The 12347-nt window shown below is 36.6% G+C and overlaps 1 pseudogene; it reads right to left on the bottom strand.

Annotated features, from left to right (window-relative positions):
- Positions 1-4587: 4587 nt before the first annotated feature.
- On the bottom strand, positions 4588-11602 carry LOC108305065 (annotated as a pseudogene).
- Between the last annotated feature and the right edge of the window lie 745 nt (positions 11603-12347).

Genomic DNA, 12347 nt, shown 5'->3' on the forward strand with positions numbered 1-12347 from the left:
TTGTGCCTATGTCGACTGATATTTCTGTTTTCAATCCAATGGTTTGTCTGTACTACTGATGTGTGCTGTCCTCATTAGAAGTTTTCAAATCAAATAATGTTTATTGTACCCAGCAAATGAGATAAAACAGGTTTGTATTTACTCATTGGCTGCCAGCTCAAACCTCATTATTTCTATCTTGGGGACAGAAAGGTAGATGCCCCTTTTAATATTGGAAGACATTTCAGTTAAAAAAAATTTGGTTTCTCATGAGAATATAAAAGCATGCTGTATATACCCTGAATAAATTATATCTCAGGCTTTGTTTCTCAGCTGGAATTGAAATACCACCATGTCAACATTTCTCAGCTGGAGTTAAAGATGTCCCTATTTCTTCAAGATCACCTCTACCTCTATCTAGTTCCTGAGATGGTCTGGACCAGCAGAGCCCTGTGTCAGTGCCTTTAGCTGACCACTTGGTGGCACCTGATTTCTGATGTGCTTCTATGCTAGGTAATCTATAGGATGATGGCCTCATTTTTACTGCATAGCATTCCTTCTTCCTTCTAGGATTATAACTCTGTATTGAACTCAGGCTGGGCTAGGGTTGCCTGTCCTGCTGCATGGGGGAGTTTTGTGCCTTGCATAGGATGATAGAAAGATAATGGTCTTTGGAGTCAGCATCTACATTCTGTCTCTTAGAAGTGGAATCACTATCTCAAGTTACTTACTTAATAGTTGTGTTCATTATTTGTAAAATATAATGTCCATCTCACATCCTGTAAGGATTAAATGGGTTAATTAAATGGGTTAATACAAAAAGCAGAGCAGGCACAGTACCTGGCATTTTTTGGCACCCTATTATTGACGTGGTCCTGCAGTAAGGCATTTATTATTTAGATCTCCATATGCCTATCTTAATAATTACCTAGATTCCTCTTATAATGTCTACTTTTATATCTTTCTAATCTCTTTAGCTACTGAATGTGCCTTTTCTAGTTTAGTGCCTACATCATAGTGAGATACTGAAAATCTATCCATCCAGCCTACCAAACCAAAGTCCACTCCAGCCAAACCCAGTACAAAGTCTACTTCCTTTTTAGAACACAACTCACTGGACTGCCGACTACCTTCAGAGAGACCAACATTTATATTAATTAACTTCTCCTTGTATTTACCTTATTGTTTTTCCTGGGTTCCTGATGTTTCTTGTCCAAAGACAATGTGCATTATTTAATTAATTAATTTATTTATTTTTTGAGATGGAGTCTCACTCTGTCACCCAGGCTGGGGTACAATGGTGAGATCTCTGCTCACTGCAAACTCTGCCTCCCAGGTTCAAGTGATTCTCCTGCCTCAGCCTCCTGAGTAGCTGGGATTACAGATGCCCGCTACTACATCTAGCCAATTTTTGCATTTTTAATAGAGACGGAGTTTCACCATGTTGATCAGGCTGGCCTTGAACTCTGATCTCAGGTTATCCGCCCACCTTGACCTCCCGAAGTGCTGGGATGTACCCATGAAATAGTCAACTTAGAAAACAGCATAAATATTATGTGATTATTTTTTAAAGTTGAGATATATTTCAAATACCATAAAATTCACCCATTTACAGGGTACAGTTCAGTGGATTTTAGTATATTCACAGTGTTATACAACTATCACTACCATGTAATTACAGAACATTTTCATCATCCCTAAAAGAAATCCTGTATTTATTAGCAGTCACTCCTCATTGTCACATCCCCACAGCACTGGTGGCTACTAATCTCTCTCCTCTCACTATGGATTTGCTTACTGTGAACATTCCGTATAAATGGTCTTCTACTTTATTTGGACTTTTTGTCTTTGCTTTTTATAAAAATTTGTATATTAGACAGTTTCTGTATGTTACATTATACAGATATATATAATATAAACTGTATATTATCAGATATATGATTAGTAAGTGCTTTCTGTGATTCATTGTGCTATATTTGTACTTTCTTCATGGTGTCTCTTGAAGTACACACAAAAGTTTTTCATTTTGATGAGGTCCAAGTTACATATTTTTTGCTTTGTTTCTTGTGCATTTGGTGTCATGTCAAAGAAATCATTGTCTAATTCAAGGTAAAAAAATTTCTCCTACATTTTCTTCAATTATTTTATAGTTTAACTCTTGCATTTAGATTTATGATCCATTTTGAGATAACTTTTGTATATTGTGTGTATGTCCAGCTTCATTTTGTTGTTGTCATTCATTTTGTTTTCTTGAAAAGATTATTCTTTCTCGCATTGAATTGTGTTGTCACCCTTCCTGAAAATCATTGACCATAAATGTCAGGGATTATTTCTTAAATTGTTTTTCATTGATCTATATGCCTATCTTTATTGTGGCATAAAACTGTATGAGTTACCACAGTTTTGTAGTAAGTTTTGAAATATGGAAGTGTATGTCCTCCAACTTTGTTCTTTATCAAAATCGTTTTGGCTATGTGGGATTCCTGAATGTCTATGTAAATTTATAGAATTAGTTGGTCAATTTCTGAAAGAAATTAAGCCAGAATTATGATGGAGATTAAATTGAATCCCTAAATCAATTTGATGAGTCTTGCCATCTTAACAATATTATGACTTTCAATTCATGAACATGGATGTCTTTCTATTCATTCAGGACTTTAATACTTTTTAGCAATGTTTTATAACAACTTTCTCTAAATTATTTTATGGCAGTTATACACAAATTTTTTGGTGAGAAGTTTCTACTGCTTACCAAAGTGTCCGTCTGGTATCTGAGATCAGAATCTGATTTGAAGTCTGCATGCTCTGTTATTCATCTTAGCGCTCTTTTTTGCATGACTTATGTTGCTCAGTAGCCAACTGGAAGATTAATCACAGAATTAGCATTTTCAAATCGCCAAAAATCTCCTTTGCAGATGTGCAGTAATATTACTGAAGTCTGTTGTTTTGCTCTACTTTTATTGTTAATAATTAATGTACATTTCTGGGTGAAATTATGTGTTATCACCATCTGGTTAATTTAATAGAAATAGTCAAATCTAAAGCACTTTATTAAATATGTTGGAAATAATCATCATCATTACTATAATGTAGCAAGTATCATGTTTTTTCTATTAAAAATGCCAGAAAATAGAACAATTCACCGTATGTCAGCTTAGTTATTGTTACTACAAACTCATTTTTTGAAAATCTCTCTCTATATTGTGTAATCAATGTGGGAATTAACAAAATGCAATGTTCATAGATTAAAAGGTGAGCTATAAGCAGATTATTAAATTTCCAATAAAGAACTTGGATAACAAAAGTAAACTATATCAGATAGGTAAAGAGAAATTATTTTACATCTTATATTACTCTTCATATTGAATATCAAATGAAAATTCTAGAGAGTAACAAGAATATATGTGTTTGACATTTTTCTTCTTAGAACTAAGGAAAATAAATGGTGTGAGGTAAGTGCTGCTTTCTGAATTTATAAAGTGCTGATATTAAAAGGAAAACATTTAGCCATTTTACATCATATCCTTCTGATAAGTTTTGCTCTGAAGATTGAAGCACAGATGACCACTGGATTTTTAATATCATCTTTTTAATACTCTACTTATGTAATGTAATACTCAATCTTTATGTCAAAGAGGTACAGGTGAGCTGCCAGGGTTTTCCCACCCCGCAGTTGATATTTCTCTCATCTTAAAGACTGAGATTCCTCCAAGTTTCACTTTTTCATAATTTAAATTTGTCAAAACATGTTTAAATATGAAGAAGCCTTTCCTCTTCTTCATAGTTGCTACCCCTAAAGACCAGCCAAAAACAAAACTTAAGTAGCGTGTTACCTAATTTCCCTTTGTGATGTTCTTATTCCCCTTTTTCCCCCCAGGTGTATGTTTTGCTGTAAGTGATGCCCAGTTGATCTTTTCAAGCTATGAGTGGATAATGGTTTAGGTTGAGAGTTCACTCTGCATGGCTTTGCATTGTAACACAGCTGAAAGAAGAATCTGACTGGTCTATAAGCACAAATGGAATGTGCACTAGTTATACAGTCTCATTTCTGTGATGAAGCACAAACATAAGGCATAGTCCCTTCCCTTGAAAAGAATGATATAAAGCTGATTTTTATTAATAATCTTAGCTTTCATTTATTGAACTCTAACTATGTCCTTGATGGTATTTGAAGCCCCTTCCACGGATTATCTCTTTCAACCCTTATAACAACTTGGTGAGAAAGATACCATTATAAAGGCCATTTTACGGACTGAGAGAATGAGGCCTAGAGGGATTAATTAATTTATGCAAATTAATTATCTTAATTTGCATTAAAATAAGTAATGGAGAGTGGTGGAGCCGAGATCTGAATTTAGACAGACCTACTTCCATGGTATTATTCTCAACTTTGGTTGTGCATTAGAATCACCTGGACAATTTTGAAAAATTACCTATGATTAGATTTTTTTTTTCTCCAAGGAGCTAATTTATCTGGGGTGGGGCCTGGGAGTCAGTGATTTTTTAAAAAATCCTTTCAGGTGATTCTACAGCATGGTTAGGGTTGCAAGCTCAGGCTCCAGAAGCTGCACTTTTTTTTCTTTTTAAAACAAAAAACATTTTTTTTCGTTAAAAAAAGTATTTAGAACACACAAAACAGGGCAACGTTGATTCTTTTTTCTCATCTTCTGGTCTGGGATCTGTGGGTGGCTCCCCCACTGTTGTGCTGTTGCTCTCGGAGCCAGTGTTAGTTACTGTCACTGGTTCCTTCCTCTGCCATACTGTTGAACCGCTCCTGGCCTCTCTCCTTGTTCTCAGGAGTAAACGTGCCTTCTTCAACATTCTGTTGGCTCTCTGTCATTTCTTCAAGGTGTGTCTCTTCCATCTCCTTCGGAATGTTCTCGTTGCTTTTGTTGCCTGCTTGTTCTTCCTCAGGAGCCACACTGCTCTGACTGCGTTCAGCGTGCTCTGTCGCCTCCTTCTCCCTTTCCTCCTGCCTNAAAAATATATGTCTTTGAGCTAGCTACTCATTCTCTCTGTGACTCAGTTTTCTCATCTATCAAACCTGGATTATAATACTTGTAGATAAATGCTAACCTGCCTAAGCCTGACCCCTTACAAAGCAGTTGGCTGCCTCCAAAGCCCCATGGAAACCAGTTATGAACCAGTGCCACATAACAAGGCTTAGGTCCCAATGTCTGCTCTCTCTACCTCCATCCATCTTACCATGAGAGGATCTGTGTTTCTTCAACCAAGGATGCTTGTGTGATGAATCCTATCACTATCTCAGCACATTGCATCAGTGCAACTACAAAGCTTGCACCCCAGATTGCAAAAGGGTAGAGCCTGGTTTTCTTTCAAATCATGCGCACTAAGCTCACAGGAAAGGGCTAGGACTAAGATTTTGTAATGTTTTATTTCTGTTTATATACTAGCCTCTAATGATAGCAGCAGAGGGGCATTCCTAGTCTTGCAGCCTACAGACAATAGTCCAAAGATTGGGTCCCTCTCCTAGCTCTGCTAAGTGTCTCTACACAGTTCTAAAATGCAGTGGAGAAAGGCAATTCCACAAATGTACTTCTACTCCTGTCTCCATAACTTTTCCCCAAAAAAGATGCTCCAGCAGTTTAGAAGAAAATCTTAATTATCCAAAGTCACTTCCTTTGGTGTTTAAATTCATCAGATAATTACTCAATTATCTACTTTGTTTTGTCTGTGTGGATATCCTGGCTTGAGTCCATTGACCAACTAATGTACACTAAAGATGAGAAAATTAGGAGATTGTGCCTATGTCGACTGATATTTCTGTTTTCAATCCAATGGTTTGTCTGTACTACTGATGTGTGCTGTCCTCATTAGAAGTTTTCAAATCAAATAATGTTTATTGTACCCAGCAAATGAGATAAAACAGGTTTGTATTTACTCATTGGCTGCCAGCTCAAACCTCATTATTTCTATCTTGGGGACAGAAAGGTAGATGCCCCTTTTAATATTGGAAGACATTTCAGTTAAAAAAAATTTGGTTTCTCATGAGAATATAAAAGCATGCTGTATATACCCTGAATAAATTATATCTCAGGCTTTGTTTCTCAGCTGGAATTGAAATACCACCATGTCAACATTTCTCAGCTGGAGTTAAAGATGTCCCTATTTCTTCAAGATCACCTCTACCTCTATCTAGTTCCTGAGATGGTCTGGACCAGCAGAGCCCTGTGTCAGTGCCTTTAGCTGACCACTTGGTGGCACCTGATTTCTGATGTGCTTCTATGCTAGGTAATCTATAGGATGATGGCCTCATTTTTACTGCATAGCATTCCTTCTTCCTTCTAGGATTATAACTCTGTATTGAACTCAGGCTGGGCTAGGGTTGCCTGTCCTGCTGCATGGGGGAGTTTTGTGCCTTGCATAGGATGATAGAAAGATAATGGTCTTTGGAGTCAGCATCTACATTCTGTCTCTTAGAAGTGGAATCACTATCTCAAGTTACTTACTTAATAGTTGTGTTCATTATTTGTAAAATATAATGTCCATCTCACATCCTGTAAGGATTAAATGGGTTAATTAAATGGGTTAATACAAAAAGCAGAGCAGGCACAGTACCTGGCATTTTTTGGCACCCTATTATTGACGTGGTCCTGCAGTAAGGCATTTATTATTTAGATCTCCATATGCCTATCTTAATAATTACCTAGATTCCTCTTATAATGTCTACTTTTATATCTTTCTAATCTCTTTAGCTACTGAATGTGCCTTTTCTAGTTTAGTGCCTACATCATAGTGAGATACTGAAAATCTATCCATCCAGCCTACCAAACCAAAGTCCACTCCAGCCAAACCCAGTACAAAGTCTACTTCCTTTTTAGAACACAACTCACTGGACTGCCGACTACCTTCAGAGAGACCAACATTTATATTAATTAACTTCTCCTTGTATTTACCTTATTGTTTTTCCTGGGTTCCTGATGTTTCTTGTCCAAAGACAATGTGCATTATTTAATTAATTAATTTATTTATTTTTTGAGATGGAGTCTCACTCTGTCACCCAGGCTGGGGTACAATGGTGAGATCTCTGCTCACTGCAAACTCTGCCTCCCAGGTTCAAGTGATTCTCCTGCCTCAGCCTCCTGAGTAGCTGGGATTACAGATGCCCGCTACTACATCTAGCCAATTTTTGCATTTTTAATAGAGACGGAGTTTCACCATGTTGATCAGGCTGGCCTTGAACTCTGATCTCAGGTTATCCGCCCACCTTGACCTCCCGAAGTGCTGGGATGTACCCATGAAATAGTCAACTTAGAAAACAGCATAAATATTATGTGATTATTTTTTAAAGTTGAGATATATTTCAAATACCATAAAATTCACCCATTTACAGGGTACAGTTCAGTGGATTTTAGTATATTCACAGTGTTATACAACTATCACTACCATGTAATTACAGAACATTTTCATCATCCCTAAAAGAAATCCTGTATTTATTAGCAGTCACTCCTCATTGTCACATCCCCACAGCACTGGTGGCTACTAATCTCTCTCCTCTCACTATGGATTTGCTTACTGTGAACATTCCGTATAAATGGTCTTCTACTTTATTTGGACTTTTTGTCTTTGCTTTTTATAAAAATTTGTATATTAGACAGTTTCTGTATGTTACATTATACAGATATATATAATATAAACTGTATATTATCAGATATATGATTAGTAAGTGCTTTCTGTGATTCATTGTGCTATATTTGTACTTTCTTCATGGTGTCTCTTGAAGTACACACAAAAGTTTTTCATTTTGATGAGGTCCAAGTTACATATTTTTTGCTTTGTTTCTTGTGCATTTGGTGTCATGTCAAAGAAATCATTGTCTAATTCAAGGTAAAAAAATTTCTCCTACATTTTCTTCAATTATTTTATAGTTTAACTCTTGCATTTAGATTTATGATCCATTTTGAGATAACTTTTGTATATTGTGTGTATGTCCAGCTTCATTTTGTTGTTGTCATTCATTTTGTTTTCTTGAAAAGATTATTCTTTCTCGCATTGAATTGTGTTGTCACCCTTCCTGAAAATCATTGACCATAAATGTCAGGGATTATTTCTTAAATTGTTTTTCATTGATCTATATGCCTATCTTTATTGTGGCATAAAACTGTATGAGTTACCACAGTTTTGTAGTAAGTTTTGAAATATGGAAGTGTATGTCCTCCAACTTTGTTCTTTATCAAAATCGTTTTGGCTATGTGGGATTCCTGAATGTCTATGTAAATTTATAGAATTAGTTGGTCAATTTCTGAAAGAAATTAAGCCAGAATTATGATGGAGATTAAATTGAATCCCTAAATCAATTTGATGAGTCTTGCCATCTTAACAATATTATGACTTTCAATTCATGAACATGGATGTCTTTCTATTCATTCAGGACTTTAATACTTTTTAGCAATGTTTTATAACAACTTTCTCTAAATTATTTTATGGCAGTTATACACAAATTTTTTGGTGAGAAGTTTCTACTGCTTACCAAAGTGTCCGTCTGGTATCTGAGATCAGAATCTGATTTGAAGTCTGCATGCTCTGTTATTCATCTTAGCGCTCTTTTTTGCATGACTTATGTTGCTCAGTAGCCAACTGGAAGATTAATCACAGAATTAGCATTTTCAAATCGCCAAAAATCTCCTTTGCAGATGTGCAGTAATATTACTGAAGTCTGTTGTTTTGCTCTACTTTTATTGTTAATAATTAATGTACATTTCTGGGTGAAATTATGTGTTATCACCATCTGGTTAATTTAATAGAAATAGTCAAATCTAAAGCACTTTATTAAATATGTTGGAAATAATCATCATCATTACTATAATGTAGCAAGTATCATGTTTTTTCTATTAAAAATGCCAGAAAATAGAACAATTCACCGTATGTCAGCTTAGTTATTGTTACTACAAACTCATTTTTTGAAAATCTCTCTCTATATTGTGTAATCAATGTGGGAATTAACAAAATGCAATGTTCATAGATTAAAAGGTGAGCTATAAGCAGATTATTAAATTTCCAATAAAGAACTTGGATAACAAAAGTAAACTATATCAGATAGGTAAAGAGAAATTATTTTACATCTTATATTACTCTTCATATTGAATATCAAATGAAAATTCTAGAGAGTAACAAGAATATATGTGTTTGACATTTTTCTTCTTAGAACTAAGGAAAATAAATGGTGTGAGGTAAGTGCTGCTTTCTGAATTTATAAAGTGCTGATATTAAAAGGAAAACATTTAGCCATTTTACATCATATCCTTCTGATAAGTTTTGCTCTGAAGATTGAAGCACAGATGACCACTGGATTTTTAATATCATCTTTTTAATACTCTACTTATGTAATGTAATACTCAATCTTTATGTCAAAGAGGTACAGGTGAGCTGCCAGGGTTTTCCCACCCCGCAGTTGATATTTCTCTCATCTTAAAGACTGAGATTCCTCCAAGTTTCACTTTTTCATAATTTAAATTTGTCAAAACATGTTTAAATATGAAGAAGCCTTTCCTCTTCTTCATAGTTGCTACCCCTAAAGACCAGCCAAAAACAAAACTTAAGTAGCGTGTTACCTAATTTCCCTTTGTGATGTTCTTATTCCCCTTTTTCCCCCCAGGTGTATGTTTTGCTGTAAGTGATGCCCAGTTGATCTTTTCAAGCTATGAGTGGATAATGGTTTAGGTTGAGAGTTCACTCTGCATGGCTTTGCATTGTAACACAGCTGAAAGAAGAATCTGACTGGTCTATAAGCACAAATGGAATGTGCACTAGTTATACAGTCTCATTTCTGTGATGAAGCACAAACATAAGGCATAGTCCCTTCCCTTGAAAAGAATGATATAAAGCTGATTTTTATTAATAATCTTAGCTTTCATTTATTGAACTCTAACTATGTCCTTGATGGTATTTGAAGCCCCTTCCACGGATTATCTCTTTCAACCCTTATAACAACTTGGTGAGAAAGATACCATTATAAAGGCCATTTTACGGACTGAGAGAATGAGGCCTAGAGGGATTAATTAATTTATGCAAATTAATTATCTTAATTTGCATTAAAATAAGTAATGGAGAGTGGTGGAGCCGAGATCTGAATTTAGACAGACCTACTTCCATGGTATTATTCTCAACTTTGGTTGTGCATTAGAATCACCTGGACAATTTTGAAAAATTACCTATGATTAGATTTTTTTTTTCTCCAAGGAGCTAATTTATCTGGGGTGGGGCCTGGGAGTCAGTGATTTTTTAAAAAATCCTTTCAGGTGATTCTACAGCATGGTTAGGGTTGCAAGCTCAGGCTCCAGAAGCTGCACTTTTTTTTCTTTTTAAAACAAAAAACATTTTTTTTCGTTAAAAAAAGTATTTAGAACACACAAAACAGGGCAACGTTGATTCTTTTTTCTCATCTTCTGGTCTGGGATCTGTGGGTGGCTCCCCCACTGTTGTGCTGTTGCTCTCGGAGCCAGTGTTAGTTACTGTCACTGGTTCCTTCCTCTGCCATACTGTTGAACCGCTCCTGGCCTCTCTCCTTGTTCTCAGGAGTAAACGTGCCTTCTTCAACATTCTGTTGGCTCTCTGTCATTTCTTCAAGGTGTGTCTCTTCCATCTCCTTCGGATTCTTCTCCTTGCTTTTGTTGCCTGCTTGTTCTTCCTCAGGAGCCACACTGCTCTGACTGCGTTCAGCGTGCTCTGTCGCCTCCTTCTCCCTTTCCTCCTGCCTTTTGTGAGCTTGTTCCTCTGCCTGTGCAATCTCAGTTGCGATTTTCTCCATATCCACCTCTACTTTCAGACCATACAACCTTTTAAGTTCATTGTTAAATAAATCTGTGCTTTCCAGGAATTTCCTCTTCTTCTCCTGGTATCCTTCTTCTATTTGAGGAAGTTCAGCTTCTAGTTTTCGCTGATGAACCATTAAGGACTGGACCTGTCGTTTCAGGACCTGCGTTCTAGCTGTTGTGACAACTGACTGAACGTCTGGCACCTCACTCTCATTAAGAATTTCACTGATGAGGCAGTAGTTTCTCTGGAAATGGGCAGTGGCTATATGCTTCATTGAAAAGCCATCATCATAATCATCTGGATCTTCAGCAGGCTGAATGCCCATGTACGGTTCTTTCTCTATGCAAGACTGTCTCTGTCGATTTTCTTCCTCTAAAGCAGCTTCTGCATGACTTTTTGCATTTATGTAAGCAAGGTACACGGGGGAGTTATGATAGGCCTTCATAGATTCATTGTACTCTATCTTTTCTGCTTCATATTCTTTTAAATATTCTTGTTTTTCTTCATCAGTGAGATCTCGCCACATGCCACGAATCATCTTGCCGATCTCCCACCACTTTAGGTCAGGATTGGAAGTCTTTACTTGGTCCCAGACCTCTCTGCCGTACTTCATGTAGGGCATCAGTGGCTTATCTGTATCTTTGGGGGTTTTGGAATTGTAATACCAGAGGATGCCATGACGGGGCTGTTGGTGGCCGGGATCCCTCCCAGCCTGTAGCCATTGTAGGCGAGAGGACTGTATGGATTGTATCCCACAAACTCTGGTGTGCTGGACATTTGTGTTGCAGGACATTTGTGTTGCAGGAACTGGGGTGGGAGGTGGGGCATAAGATGGTCTTTTTGACATTTTGGAATATTAAGTTCTCAGTTCCTTAAAAATGAATCTGAGACACAGCGGGCAGAAAAAGCTCCTGAAGCTCCGGCTTCACGTCCTTTTGTCCCCTAGAAGCTGCACTATTAGGGGAAACTAACCCGGATTCAGATCCAGCCTACAGCAGAGACATCTGCAAGTTGCAGTGCTATGGGCTTCCCATGAATGACCTGCTCTACTCTCCTCCCTGGGAAGGGAGAGAGACATTATTGCCTTTTACAGATAAAAGAGTCTTAATGTAGAAAGATTAAGCTATCTGACCAAGATTTTCTAGCTAATAAGCAGCAAATCCTAGATGTAAATGGAGTTATTTCAACTCCAGGACTTTAAAAATAATACCATTGTGCCCGTACATTAACAAATATTTATTGGATATCTAGTATGTGAAGTGTAATGTGCTAACTGCTGTGGTAGAAATGCATGAAGTTACAGCAACTAACATCTAAGTTATATTATTAGGTGCTAGATCATGTAGTACTGACCAGGGTGCTGAGGTGTTTTGAGGAGTGATTAATTAATGGTGATGCCATTCTCAGGGAAAGCTTGGTCATAGCATGACTCAGAGAAAAGAAAAGTAAACATTTACTTACAGAGAGAATCAGGTTGCAAAACCTGCTCACCAAATCAAATAATGCAAGTATCTAAAAGAAAAATAGTACAAAATTAACTAAGATTACCAGCTTTGATCAAGCAGGAGAAAAAAAACATTTTTTTCCTTGTT

This window comes from Cebus imitator, unplaced genomic scaffold (assembly GCF_001604975.1).
Source record: "Cebus imitator isolate Cc_AM_T3 unplaced genomic scaffold, Cebus_imitator-1.0 Scaffold60, whole genome shotgun sequence".
Classification (NCBI taxonomy): domain Eukaryota; kingdom Metazoa; phylum Chordata; class Mammalia; order Primates; family Cebidae; genus Cebus; species Cebus imitator.